The sequence below is a fragment of the Leucoraja erinacea genome, chromosome 8, assembly GCF_028641065.1.
Source record: "Leucoraja erinacea ecotype New England chromosome 8, Leri_hhj_1, whole genome shotgun sequence".
Classification (NCBI taxonomy): domain Eukaryota; kingdom Metazoa; phylum Chordata; class Chondrichthyes; order Rajiformes; family Rajidae; genus Leucoraja; species Leucoraja erinaceus.
Genome location: NC_073384.1, coordinates 49,218,868 through 49,231,284, shown reverse-complemented (window position 1 = coordinate 49,231,284; position 12,417 = coordinate 49,218,868). Strand labels below are relative to the sequence as shown.

The window sequence follows — 12,417 nt, the reverse complement described above, 5'->3', positions numbered from 1 at the left end:
GCGGTCAGGGAATATGGGGAGAAGGCCTTGGGGATGATCGGCCTGATCACATTGAATGACAGTGCTGGATCGAAGGGCCGAATGGCCTACTCCTGCACCATCAATACCATCAGAGATAATCTGATCGCATGTGTCATTAAACGTTGCTGCCAGTACTTGGCACGTGTTTTGAAACGTGTGGATTGCAGCCTTCTTCCGAATGTCCATAGCTTCACTGTTTTGTCGTCGCTCCCTGTACAGACCAACTGTGGTCCCCGTCAGGCTGGATAACATGAATTCACAAAGGATGTGCAACCTTTAAGCCTCTTGATTCTTTCACCCGTTTCACTGTCCTACATTACTGCAGTTTTGTCTGTTGATGCTGAAAAAAACATGTTGCCATCTGTGTTATAATGCAATTCCATCACTGCTCCACTGTGACCTTCCAATGAAGCATAATTATTGCAGACGCCGTATACTTTCCAAAACAATACGAGTTGACCAAATCCTGCAGATGCCATTGTTGCTCCATTCGAGTGAAATTTACAACAATAAAATTATCCTTCGTGACCCATTAAAAGCATTAGAGGAGCTTGAAGACTCGAGGTTCTTGGTCCAACCTGCAGCCTGGGCTGCTGCGGACACCCCTGCACCAAGGGCAGCAGCTTGTTGTGGGGGTGCTTGGCCTGCACCAGCACCATCTCGTTTGAATATTTCTTTTACCAAACATTTTCTATTCTTTTCTTCAGATCCTGCCGACTATGCCAAATGTTACAAGGGAACACCCAGAGAGTTATGAATTTGTGGAATTAGCCTCCTCCTCACCTATTTTCTATGTTTCTATGGAACGGGTTTGAAGACAGTCTGAGCCTCAGCAGGCTTTTCCCTGTATGAATTTAATATTTCATCTCTGCCCTTGATTATTTTAGCCAATCTTTTAATTTATTTCATCACAACTTTACATCTGCTTTTGTTATATTTATTCTGTAGGTTTTTGGGTGTTGCTGGTAAGACTGGTATATATTGTACATCCCTAATTGTCCTTAAACTATGTGACATACTAGACCAATTCAAAGGCAGCTGAAACTCAAGGACAACAATGAATCACATGGGTTTTTACCACAATACAATACTTCATGGTCACAATCACTGATACTAACTTGTTAATTAACTGAATTTACCTTATGCAGCTGATGTTGCAGGATATGAGTTAATGTCTACAGATCACTTTTCCCAGTGACATCATCACGATACTAATATACCTTAAGTGCTTGTTATTGCTAATTTTAATCACCCTCCATTACTTCCTTCACCCTTCTGTCTGCTTTCCTTTTAGTTAAGTTATCTTTACATATTTATATTTCCCACCTATTCCCATGTGTCCTTTCTGATTAGATTTTCCCATTCACGTCGAGTGCCTGTGCTAATTTACACCAAGCTCAATAACTGGGCTTTAGGCCCAGTTCTCAATAATGTATCTTAATGCTAATTTAATCAGTGCCTGTACTAACATGGCCGAGTGTTTAGCACCAGTTCGTAATTATTTTGTTGGGTGTTCTCTTTCTGGTCTATATGCCATCTGTTGTGCAATGGGGATATTAAACTTGTTTTGATGAACTCTGTCATCCTTGGTGGAAAGTGGAGAGGGGAAACCATCGAGGAACAGTTGCCAGAATCTTGGACTGCGGTAAAAAAATGTATTGGTCTCATTTCCACCAGTTCCAAAAAAGAAGTGCTGAGCCACCGGGAGATCGGGTTCGTTAATGCAAACTGGCAGGGGAGAGACCGTGATCAAAAAGGCACGCTTCTCAGCCTTTTGGCCAAGATTAAGTGTTGGATCTATTGCTACTTGAGTAAGAGAAACTGTCTGTTCTTATCAGAACAGTTCTGACGGTTCTCCCAGGACAAGACCATGGATTACGGATCTCGGACAGATCAAAGTTGGAGGTCAAGTCGGTGATGAGGAGTCTGTCAGTTGTTGGCTTAGAGGTGGATCCATTCTGGTTGGGTAACCAACCTAACACCTCATTCAGTCACAATGGCAGCAGCAACTGGAGCGTGAGGACAGGGCATCCGCAATACCCTGCGAGCCAGTGTGAAGGACCTCAGTGAGGGGACTCCCTTCTCACGGGACCTGTTCATGAGGAAGGTCTGGCTGGAGGCCTGTAAATTCGAGGCCAAGGACATCTACTGTCTCCAGGACTTCCTGGGTAATGGATACTGTGATGTTACCTTCAAGTATCCAACAGGAAGGCAGAAGTTGATGCAAGACATCCGGGAGAAGGGGAATGAAGCTACGCTGTTGCTGCTGAAGGTGCAGCCGCTCTTTACCCTCCCCACCCCGAAGGAACGGATGATCACAGTGCACATGGTCAACCCACATGTGCCCGTCGTGGATGTTCTCACCTTCCTTGCTGGTTATGTCGAGGGGGCAGGGAACTGTGTGGATGTGAAGGACCTGTTTGAGATCTGGACAAGCAAGCGGCAAGTGAAGGTGAAGCTGAGGGTGGACAGGAAGGGAGCCATCATCCACCCTCCCTTGGTGTTTGCTATCGACGGAGGCAGAGGAAGAAAACGGGTGAGGAAATGGGAAAGGTCACGCCTATTGTCCCCCAGCTCTAGGAGACAGGGAGCAGTGCAGCGGCCTATGGGCCCCAGGTCCGGGAAACCGGGAGCACTGAACCAGGCACCGTACCCCAGCTACAGGAGACGGAGGGGGCGGTGCGCCCAGAAGAGGGTGGAACAAGGAGAGTCCCTACGACAACAACTCCGGTTATGCCAGAGAAACCCCCCCCTCCTTGAGGATGCCGGCACCCAGTACCTGAGCACCAAAACGGTGCTGCAGTTCACCAAAGCGGTAGGAATGAGGGGACAAGATGGACAATGGAGCTAAAACTGGCATCATTAAATATGCGCATTGTGAAGAACATTGCTCGATTTGTGAAAGCCTTGCAGTACCTGGCCAAGGTCAAGGAGGACGTGACTTTTCTGCAGGAGTGCGGGCTGCCACACCTCAGCTGCTATCAGAGGTGGTCGCGATGGTGGCCCCGCGTACTGTCGGTGTGGTCGGGTGGCAATGACTGTCGTGCTTCCGGTCTGGGGATCTTGCTGCGGGGAGGGAACTTCGCCATCACTGAGGTCAGGGAGGTGGTTGCGGGGCATCTCATCGTGGTGGATGTAATGTACCGTGGTTCTCCGCTCCGGCTGATTAATGTGTACGCCACACCCGTGCGGAGCGAGCGGCTGGCCGTTCTCCAGTAGCTGCCACCACTGCTGCCCATGTCCCGGCCACTCGTTCTGGCCGGTGACTTCATCTGCATCATCGATGTGGCTGAACGATCCGGCAGTGCCAACAACAGACTGGACAGCATGTCCAAACTCCTGATGGAGACGGTAAAACACGCAAAGCTGTGCTACACCTTCAGCGACTCTGCAGGCGGATCCCAGCCGCGTTTCACATGGTCGAGATCGGACGGTTCAGTCCGGTCCCGGGTAGACTTCCTCTTCACGTCGAAAGCCGTCACGGTCAGACACACCGACCTCACGCCTGTGTTCTTCTCTGACCACTGCCTCTTTCAGGCTTCCTGTCACCTACAGGGGGACCGGAAGGCAGGCAGAGGGACGTGGAAGTTAAATGCGAAGCTGTTGACCCCAGAGAACATTGAGGAGCTAAAGAGGGACTACGCATGTTGGAGAACGGTGAAGCCACTCTTTGACTCCCCGACACACTGGTGGGAAGTAGCCAAGGAGAACATTAAGAAGTTCTTCATATTTAAAGGGGTTCAGAGAACAAGACAGTCAAAGGGAATTGTGTCAACTCCAGACAGATTTGCAGCAACTGCTCCTTCTGCAGTCGAGAGGGGTGGATGTGAGGGAGGAACTTAGAGAGTTGAAGGGCCGGCAAGCTCAGCTCTTTACCTCTGAATCCTCCAAGATCATCGTCCGATCCAGATCCGCCATGTGGAGCAGGATGAGACGTGCTCACGCCTCTTCTTCCATAAGGTTCACAGGGGGAGCTCTGTGATGGACAGCCTTAGGGTGGAGGACGACTCGGTAACATCCTTGCAGACGGACATGCTGAGGATCTGCAAATCCTTTTACATGGATTTTTATGACAGAAAGGCCACAGACAGCACCGCCTCCCAGAACTTCCTGTCCTCTATCACGGAGGTCTTGGAGGACAGCAAGCGGGAGAGTCCAGATCAACCACTGACCCTAGAGGAGCTGACTGGCACCATCTGTTCCATTGACTCGAGTAAAAGTCCAGGAAGCGATGGCTTACCGGCCGAGTTGTACTCGGCTCTGTGGGACTGGGTGGGCCCAGACCTGCTGGAAGTGTACAACGACATGCTTCTAGCCGGCAGCATGTGAGACTCCATGAGAAATGGCAGCATCACACTAATCTACAAGCCGAAGGGGGAGATGAAGGATATAAGGAAATGGAGACCCATCACATTGTTGAATGTTGATTACAAGATCCTGTCTCAGGCCATCGCCAACCTGGTCAAGTCTGCTCTGGGACAGGTGATCCACCCAGACCAAACCTGTGCTGTACCTGGCAGGAAAATCTCAGACAGCCTAGCGCTGCTGAGACATACCATCGCCTTGTTCATCTGCTGTATTGAACTTTTTGCCGAGTCCATCAGGAAGGACGCGAGCATAAGAGGAGTGACATTGCCGGGCAGTGGGGGCACTCGGGTCAAAACCTCCCTGTACATGGACGATGTCGCCGTCTTCTGCTCGGATCCAGGGTCGGTCCGCAGATTGATCAGCATCTGCGACCAGTTTGAGTCAGCCACGGGAGCCAGGGTGAACCGCAGGAAGAGCGAGGCCATGCTCTTTGGCAACTGGCCCGACTGACCTTCTGTCCCCTTCACCATCAAGCCTGACTTCTTGTAGGTGCTGGGGATCTGGATCATACTGCTGAGGCATGTGACACGAATTGGCTGGAGCGGATAGCCAAGGTGGGGAAGAAACTGGAGCTGTGGAAGCAACGGGGAAAATGTTGATTATTAGGTTGAGGTGCTCTCGGGGCTGCTGTACTTGGCGCAAGTGTGGCCTGTCCCTCCCTCCTACGCCACAGGGATCACCCGGGCCGTCTTCCAGTTCATCTGGGGGTCGAGGATAGACTGGGTGCGGCCGGTCACAATGCACAAGTCTGCACACAACGGGGGTAAAAGCGTTCCCAACGTCGCCCTCACCCTGATGGTCACCTTTGTGTGTGGCTGCATCAGGCGGGGCGTAGAGCCAAGGCACGTGGGCACCAAGTGTCACTACCTGCTGAGGTCCTACCTGTCCCCGGTGTCGTTCATGAAAGGTTCTTCTGGGCCAACACCTTTGAGCACAAGTCCATCGGGCAGTGGTCAGCACGGAATGTCCTGCAGGCACTGCAGGGAAATGACTCCATGGATCCTGTGGTGTGGTTCCCAGAGCAGACTGCCCAGCTTGTCTGGCAAAATGCCTCATCGCCAGAACTCACCAACAAGCACCTAGACCTGGCTTGGCTGGCAGTGAGGGGATCCCTCCCAGTCAGATCCTTCCTGCACCATTGGAACCTCACTGCCAAGTCCATGCGAGCTCATGCTGCCCTCGGGATGGCTGCTATGGAGAGGAGACGGTCGCACACCTCTTTGCAGAGTTTGGATTCGCAAAGAGAGTCTGGAGAGGTTTGCAAGGGTCCCTGTCACGGTTTATTCCGAACAGCTCCATCACAGAGAACTCTGTGATCTACGGACTGTTCCCAGGGACGCATTCAGAGACTGACATCGAGTGCTGCTGGAAGGTCATCAACTCGGTGAAAGACGCCCTTTGGTCTGCCCGAGCGTTGTTGACCACCCAGCAGAGCGAGATGTCTGTCGGTGAATGTTGCCGACTGGCCCGCTGCAGACTGCAGGAGTATGTGCTGAGGGAAGCACTGAAGCTCGGTGCAGCCAACGCCAAGGCTCAGTGGGGGAGGACCACAGTCTAGAGTCCTTCCGCTGCTGGACATGGGGGGGCACGGTATGGTGGAGACGCCCCTCAAAATAAGGGAAGGGATTCCACGCCAGAGGGCCACATGAGTGGCAAGGGTGGGGGGATAAATTTGTGATTTGGGGAAACTGTATAGTATGTAAGTATAGCCTCCGAGAATGTCGGATGGAGTTTTGCAAGGATCATGTACTGTATATATTTATTTCTCGAATAAAGACTATTTTGAAATTTTTAAAAAGTTCCAATTAAGAGGAGTTGAAGCCACCATAGATCAACCACTTTCATACTGAATGGTGGGGCAGACTTAAGGGGCTGATCTATTTCTGCTCCTATTTCTTTGTGTTCTTGTGCATATAACAATGAGCCAACAACGGTCCATTGTGGACTCCACCCTTCCTGAGGTCATCTGTTGCCGGCCCTGATTTGTGCGGGCTTTCCGCCCTCCACCTCCCACCCCCCACCCACCACCCATCAGTAATTTCAATCTGAGGAAGCGTTCTAACCCGAAATGTCACCTGTTCTTTTTCTCCAGAGTTGCTGCCTGACCCGCTGAATTACACCAGCATTTTGTGTCTTTCTTCGATATAAACCAGCATCTGTTCTTCCTTCCTACACAATGAGTGGATACAGCTTGGTCAGTATCTCACTTCATCCAAGTCTCTAATTTGCAACCCAGAGCCGCAACGAAGGCTGAATTGTTCATTTCTTCATTCTTTAACCACATACACCGATGGGCAGTCCTAGTATCATGTGTGCTGGCTCAGCGGATCAGTTAGCCCAGAATAGTAGCAATCAACCCAGGAATTTGGTCTATTTGACTTGGTATTGCATGTACCTTTTGAACTATTATAACAAGTGAACTGTGCAACATTAAACAAATATTGTTGCATATCCAGATTTAGTTGTCATGAATTATTGGCACATAAAATTGAATGTTAGTCACATTGATCACTTTGGATTAATTTTAACTCTGCAGAATGTTTCCAGTATGATAAAACTGTCAAAACATTTCTAAATATAAACAAACATTTTCAATTGCGTTTCCAAATTCTTAAGCAGTGGTGGGTGCTTAAGCAGTAGTGGATTGAGCTGATCTTCCTATTTTTTTCATATGATCGAGAGCCAGGACATTGTTTTTTTTGTCCAACTTAAATATGAAGACTTCTCTTTTATTAATAACCTGGCACTGTGTCTGAGAACTATTGAGCAAAGACTGCTCTCCACTGACTCTGATGTGGTTACTGATGATAAACACAGAACATTGTGTGACTATCAGCAGCAGCCCACTGGTTTAGAACTCATTCATTAGCCTAAACTTTGCAGTTTGTTTCACCCGCAGACAACTTAAAATGGCATTCCATCTAAAATGAGTAAATTTTGAAAGAAGGTATTAGGTAACTGCTCATCGTACCATGGAGTGCAGTCAACACATTTTGCAAATCCCAAGGCCACAAGATTGTCTTCACCAAATCTGGTTTTCATTTTTGTTATAAATTCCATTGCTCTGCTTGCAAGCACAGATAAATATAGAATTTCACTCCCATCAGAGCAGTTATAACTCAACTTTTGATGACAAAATGCAACGTTTGCAAAGCTGCTGACATGAGGGAAATAGTAAGGATGAGATTTATGATCAAAAGGAGTGGGACAGCTCATAAACCTATCCAGAACTGTGTTTATTTAAAAAAAATATATATATACATATATATATATATATATATATATATATAAGTAGTTCATAGCAAACAAATGAGAAATGACAGGCCTGGTAATGTTCCATGCTACAAGTTGCATATTCAACGTGAGAAAATAATGAGAATATTAATCGAGGGTTTAACTTGGATTGTTACATATGCAGATATCAATATAAGTAAGCAGATGTCCCTGCAAGGAATAAAGGCCAAGATAAGTCTGAAGAAGGGTTTTGACCCGAAATGTCACCCATTCCTTCTCTCCAGAGAAGCTGCCTGTCCGTCTGAGTTACTCCAGCATTTTGTGTCTAAAGGCCAAGATAAAATCCATTATCCAAATTAACAAATTGAACACCCACATTCTGACCGTTCTGACCAGCATTTGTATGAAAATTGTTAAATTAGAAACCACCAAAGCATTTACTCCCAGATTATAATGCTCTCAACAGCATTCCTTTCCATCACATTCACATGCTCAGGCTGTGGTTATCCATTCTTTGCAGTATTCTTACTGCCTTCCTCAAGTTTCTTTCTTAACTGCACTGCTGTCACAAGAACCTGGAGCAACTCCATATTTAACTCATTGATGCCTTCTCAGGTTTCCACACTGTGATAGACAGAATAATGACATTTCATTCCACTTATTCTAACTTAAACATGAACAATGCTTCCTCCCAATTTTACATCTTACGTATACCTTCCAGAGTTCAATTATATGTCAGGAGATAAAATGCTGTATTGGTATTGTATTGAATTATGATAGTGGAAACAGAGAGCTCGGGTAAAATATCAGACCATTGAATAAGGCTATTTAGCCCAACACGACAGTTCCTGCTTGAAAGAGCAATTGACTAAACATTTTTTTTTCCCATAGCAGCAGTGTTTCCCCGCCTACAACATTTCCTAATTTTTCCCTTAGTTGTTGTTGAATATTTTGTGTCAGCCTCTCTAGCAGACCATAGCAGCTTGCTGCTCATTTTTACTTTGTTTGCTTCTCTCTTTTTTTAATTCCCACTTTTATTGTTTTACTTCTGGTTAACAGGAGACATAGCAGTGGAGCAATGGAAACATATGGATGTGTCGCAGTTCCAGACAAAAATCTGGATTGTCCAGTCAATTTTGGACAGTACTGTGATGTAGCAGTAGAGTTGCTGCCTTACAGCACCAGAGACCTGGATTTGACCCAAACTACGGGTGCTGTCTGTGTGGAGTTTGTACGTTCTCCCTGTGACAGTGTCGGATTTCTCTGGGTGCTCATGTTACCTCCCACATCCCAAAGATGTGCAGCTTTGTAGGTTAATTGCCTTCTGTAAATTGTCCCTAGTGGGTAGGATAGAAGTAGTGTATGGGTGATCATTGGTTGGTGTGGACCCGGTGAGCTGAACGGCCTATTTCCACGCTGTATCTCTAAACTGAACTAAACTAAACTAAACTAAATTAAACTAAACTAAAATAGACACAAAGTGTCAACTCAGCGAGTCAGGCAGCATCTCTGGAGAGAAGGAATGGTTGACATTTCAGATTGAGACCCTTCTTCAGACTTCAGCACAGCTATAATTTAATAAAGGGGCTCGTTCAAAATGCTGGTCCATTGCTGACTCATCAGGGTTCAATATTCTGGTTTCTTCCTATATCCTCTCCCCCCTACTCTCACACAATACACAATCATTGAGCTTGTGTAGAGATGGATACAGGGTACAAATAAATCACCCTCCTCAAAAGTGCCCATGAGAAGTGGAAGGCTTTGCAACATGAGTTAATGTATATTTAATCATTAAAAAAACTAGACATGGAGGCGTGGTGTTATGATGATAAAGAGTCATGAGTCATACAGCGTGGAAACAGGCCCTTTGGCCCAATTCGCTGACCAAGATGCCCCTTCTAAGCTAGTCCCATTTGCTCCTGTCTCTCTAAAACTATCCTATCCATGTATCTGTCCAAGTGTCTTTCAAATTGCTGTTTGAGGATCTGCCTCAACTACCTCATCAGGCAACTCATTCCATACACCCAGCACCATCTGAATGAAGATGTTGTCCCTCAGGTTCCTATTAAATCTAGCTCCTCTCACCGTAAAAATATGTCCTCTTGTTTTTGATTTCCTCTACTATGGGTAAAGGGACTCTGTGCATTCACCTAATCTATTCCCCTTATGATTTTATATATCTCTTTAAGATCAACCTCCTGTACCCCAAGGAGTAGAGTCCCAGCCTGCCCAACCTCTCCCTATAGCTCACACCCTCAAATCCTGGCAACATCCTGGTAAATCTTCTCTGCACTCTCTCTATGTGCAGAGCTAATAATCTTAGGCAACAGAGTTAAAACAGTAAAGTAGCTGCTTTTGGTTCCAGAGAATAGTCCGTGCTTTGGATTTTTCTCGTATTTGAGAAATGATTCATTCCAAATTTAGCAACTGATAACATTAATTGGAACACATTCTGCCGCATTACAGAAACAACAGGCACTAAGGACATTTTGATAAGTGCTTACTTACAAACATTTGGGTTCATTTTCAGTGAAGTACATACACAGGTTAATCAGACAAATGTGATTTTGTTCCTTATGCTGCCCCAATCCTTGGTAAATATTTGCACTGGCTGTAACTCCATTTGTTTACAAGCCATGTGCATATTCAGGCTCATTAGAAAGCATGCAAAATGCTTTGTATTTCCCAGTGTGTTTAGCCACTGCACAGGCATTTCTGTAGAGATTTTCTTGATTAAAATATACTACAGTTAATTAATAAGAATCTTTCTCATAATGATTTGTGCCCCATAATATTCTCATTATGGATTAAATCATAACCTTGGCTGTAAGTAGTTTGTGACTCAATGTGCAGACTCGATTTATCTTTTGGTGATAAATCAAGTCTGGGAAACTGGTACGTGGAAACATTTGACTTTCATTACAAGGGGGAGGCAAATTTTCTAAACGTTCTCACCAGTTCTCGCCAGCAAAGACCGTCTGAATATGGTTGAGAAGATCGGGTAGAACAAAAGCAACCACCTTCAACAACTTATTCCCTCAGCTTGTTATTTTCTGCTCAGAAAGTCTCATTAAAACTCGTTCAAAGAGGCGATTTCTTGTCAACTATCAGCTGCTGCGCCTAAAGGTCAAGGGAATGGTGCCAAAGCTGCTAATGCATTGAAGCTGAGGGGAGGGCATTGGGAGTGTGGGTGGAGATGACCATGTAAATGGCTTGAATTGCTTTATGAAACCATTCTGGCACGTTTTTCCATGAATGTTACTGAAGAAGATTACATAAGGGAGCACAGATTCATTCGGAAGTCTGATGTGCAGATGAAGTCATTCCATGGGTCAAAATCATATTTAGTTATAAATGAAATCGGAAACCTTTCCTTGTTTCTACATTGAACCATGCTTTGTCCGTATCACTCTAGTATTGGATTTGAATTGGTAATTCCATCTACATTTTCTTCAGTTTCAGTTTGTTAAAAGTTACTCGATGATGTCTATAAGTAAGCATGTGGACTCAATGGGCTGTTTCCATGCATGGAGTGCTTGATTGGAGATTGTCTTTATGTATGACCATAATCACCGATCTATATGCAAAAAATGTATTTCACTGTATCTTAGATACACGTGACAATAAAAAGAACCATTGAAAGAACCAAATTACGGGGATGGGGTGAGGAAGGGTGAAGACTGAAGAAGAAAGCTGAAGCCAGGAGTCTGCCCCAAGCTCGGGGCTATTGACCTTCTCTTTTGTTTTCTTACTCACAGCAACAGCGCAACACAACATACAATACATTGTACTGTTGCACTGTGAGCTCAACTGAAAGGTAATCTGTGCAGGCAGCAGTTCATAGCAATGATTCCAGAGCCAACATTGTCAATGAAGCCAGCAATTAAGTCTCTTACTTCTCCGGTTGCAAATGCCTGGAGCATCAAGGCAATATGTCTGATCAGGAAACATTTGGTATAATGGAGTAGGAATAAATTGTAATAGGAAGGACATGAAGATGCTGGTTTATACCAAAGATAGACACAAAGTGCTGGAGTAACTCAGCGGGTCAGGCAGCATCTCTGGAGAAAAGGGATAGGTGACGTTTCATGTCAGGACCCTTCTGCAGACTGAAAGAAGATGGGGTGGGAGTGAGGGGGAGGGGGGGAGGGAGGGACTAGAGGAGAGAAAAAGACCAGGACAAATCAGGACCAGCACAGTTAACCGCAGGCAGGGTGGTTCCCTTGAAGGCCAGTTATTGGCTAGGGTAGGTGTGATCTTAAGAGGTATGATCTGAATAATTGTGATTGGCATAATGGGATGAGAAAGACTGAAGATAAGATCTGAAGATGGAGGAGACTTTCATATTTTGCATTTGCGTCACAGCATCGTGGCGGAGACATTTGGAGCATCTTTTGAAAGACTGCTTCCATCTCGGTTTAGCCATGAATGTTACTGTAGAAGGTTACATAAGGGAGCACAGATTCATTGGGAAGTCTGCCGTGCAGATGAAGTTAGCAATGACTTCCATCTCGGTGGCAGCCTGAAGAAGGGTCTCGACCAGAAACATCACTTATCAATTTTCTCCATAGATGCTACCTGTCCCGCTGAGTTACTCCAGCGTTTTGTGTCTATCTTCGATTTAAACCAGCATCTGCACTTCCTTCCTACACTTGTTTCTGGAGATGCCAATCTGCATCTGAGGATCCTGACCCAAAACATGACCCTATCCATTCCTATAGTTTCTGCCTGTCCTGCTATGTTACTCCAGCACTTTGTGTTTTACTCCCGATTCTAGCAATCTGCATTGGTCTC

General features: G+C 45.9%; 1 pseudogene; it reads right to left on the bottom strand.

Moving 5' to 3' along the window:
* Positions 1–722, bottom strand: part of LOC129699878 (U5 small nuclear ribonucleoprotein 40 kDa protein-like) — a 37,780-nt pseudogene extending 37,058 nt beyond the window's left edge.
* Positions 723–12,417: the final 11,695 nt, after the last annotated feature.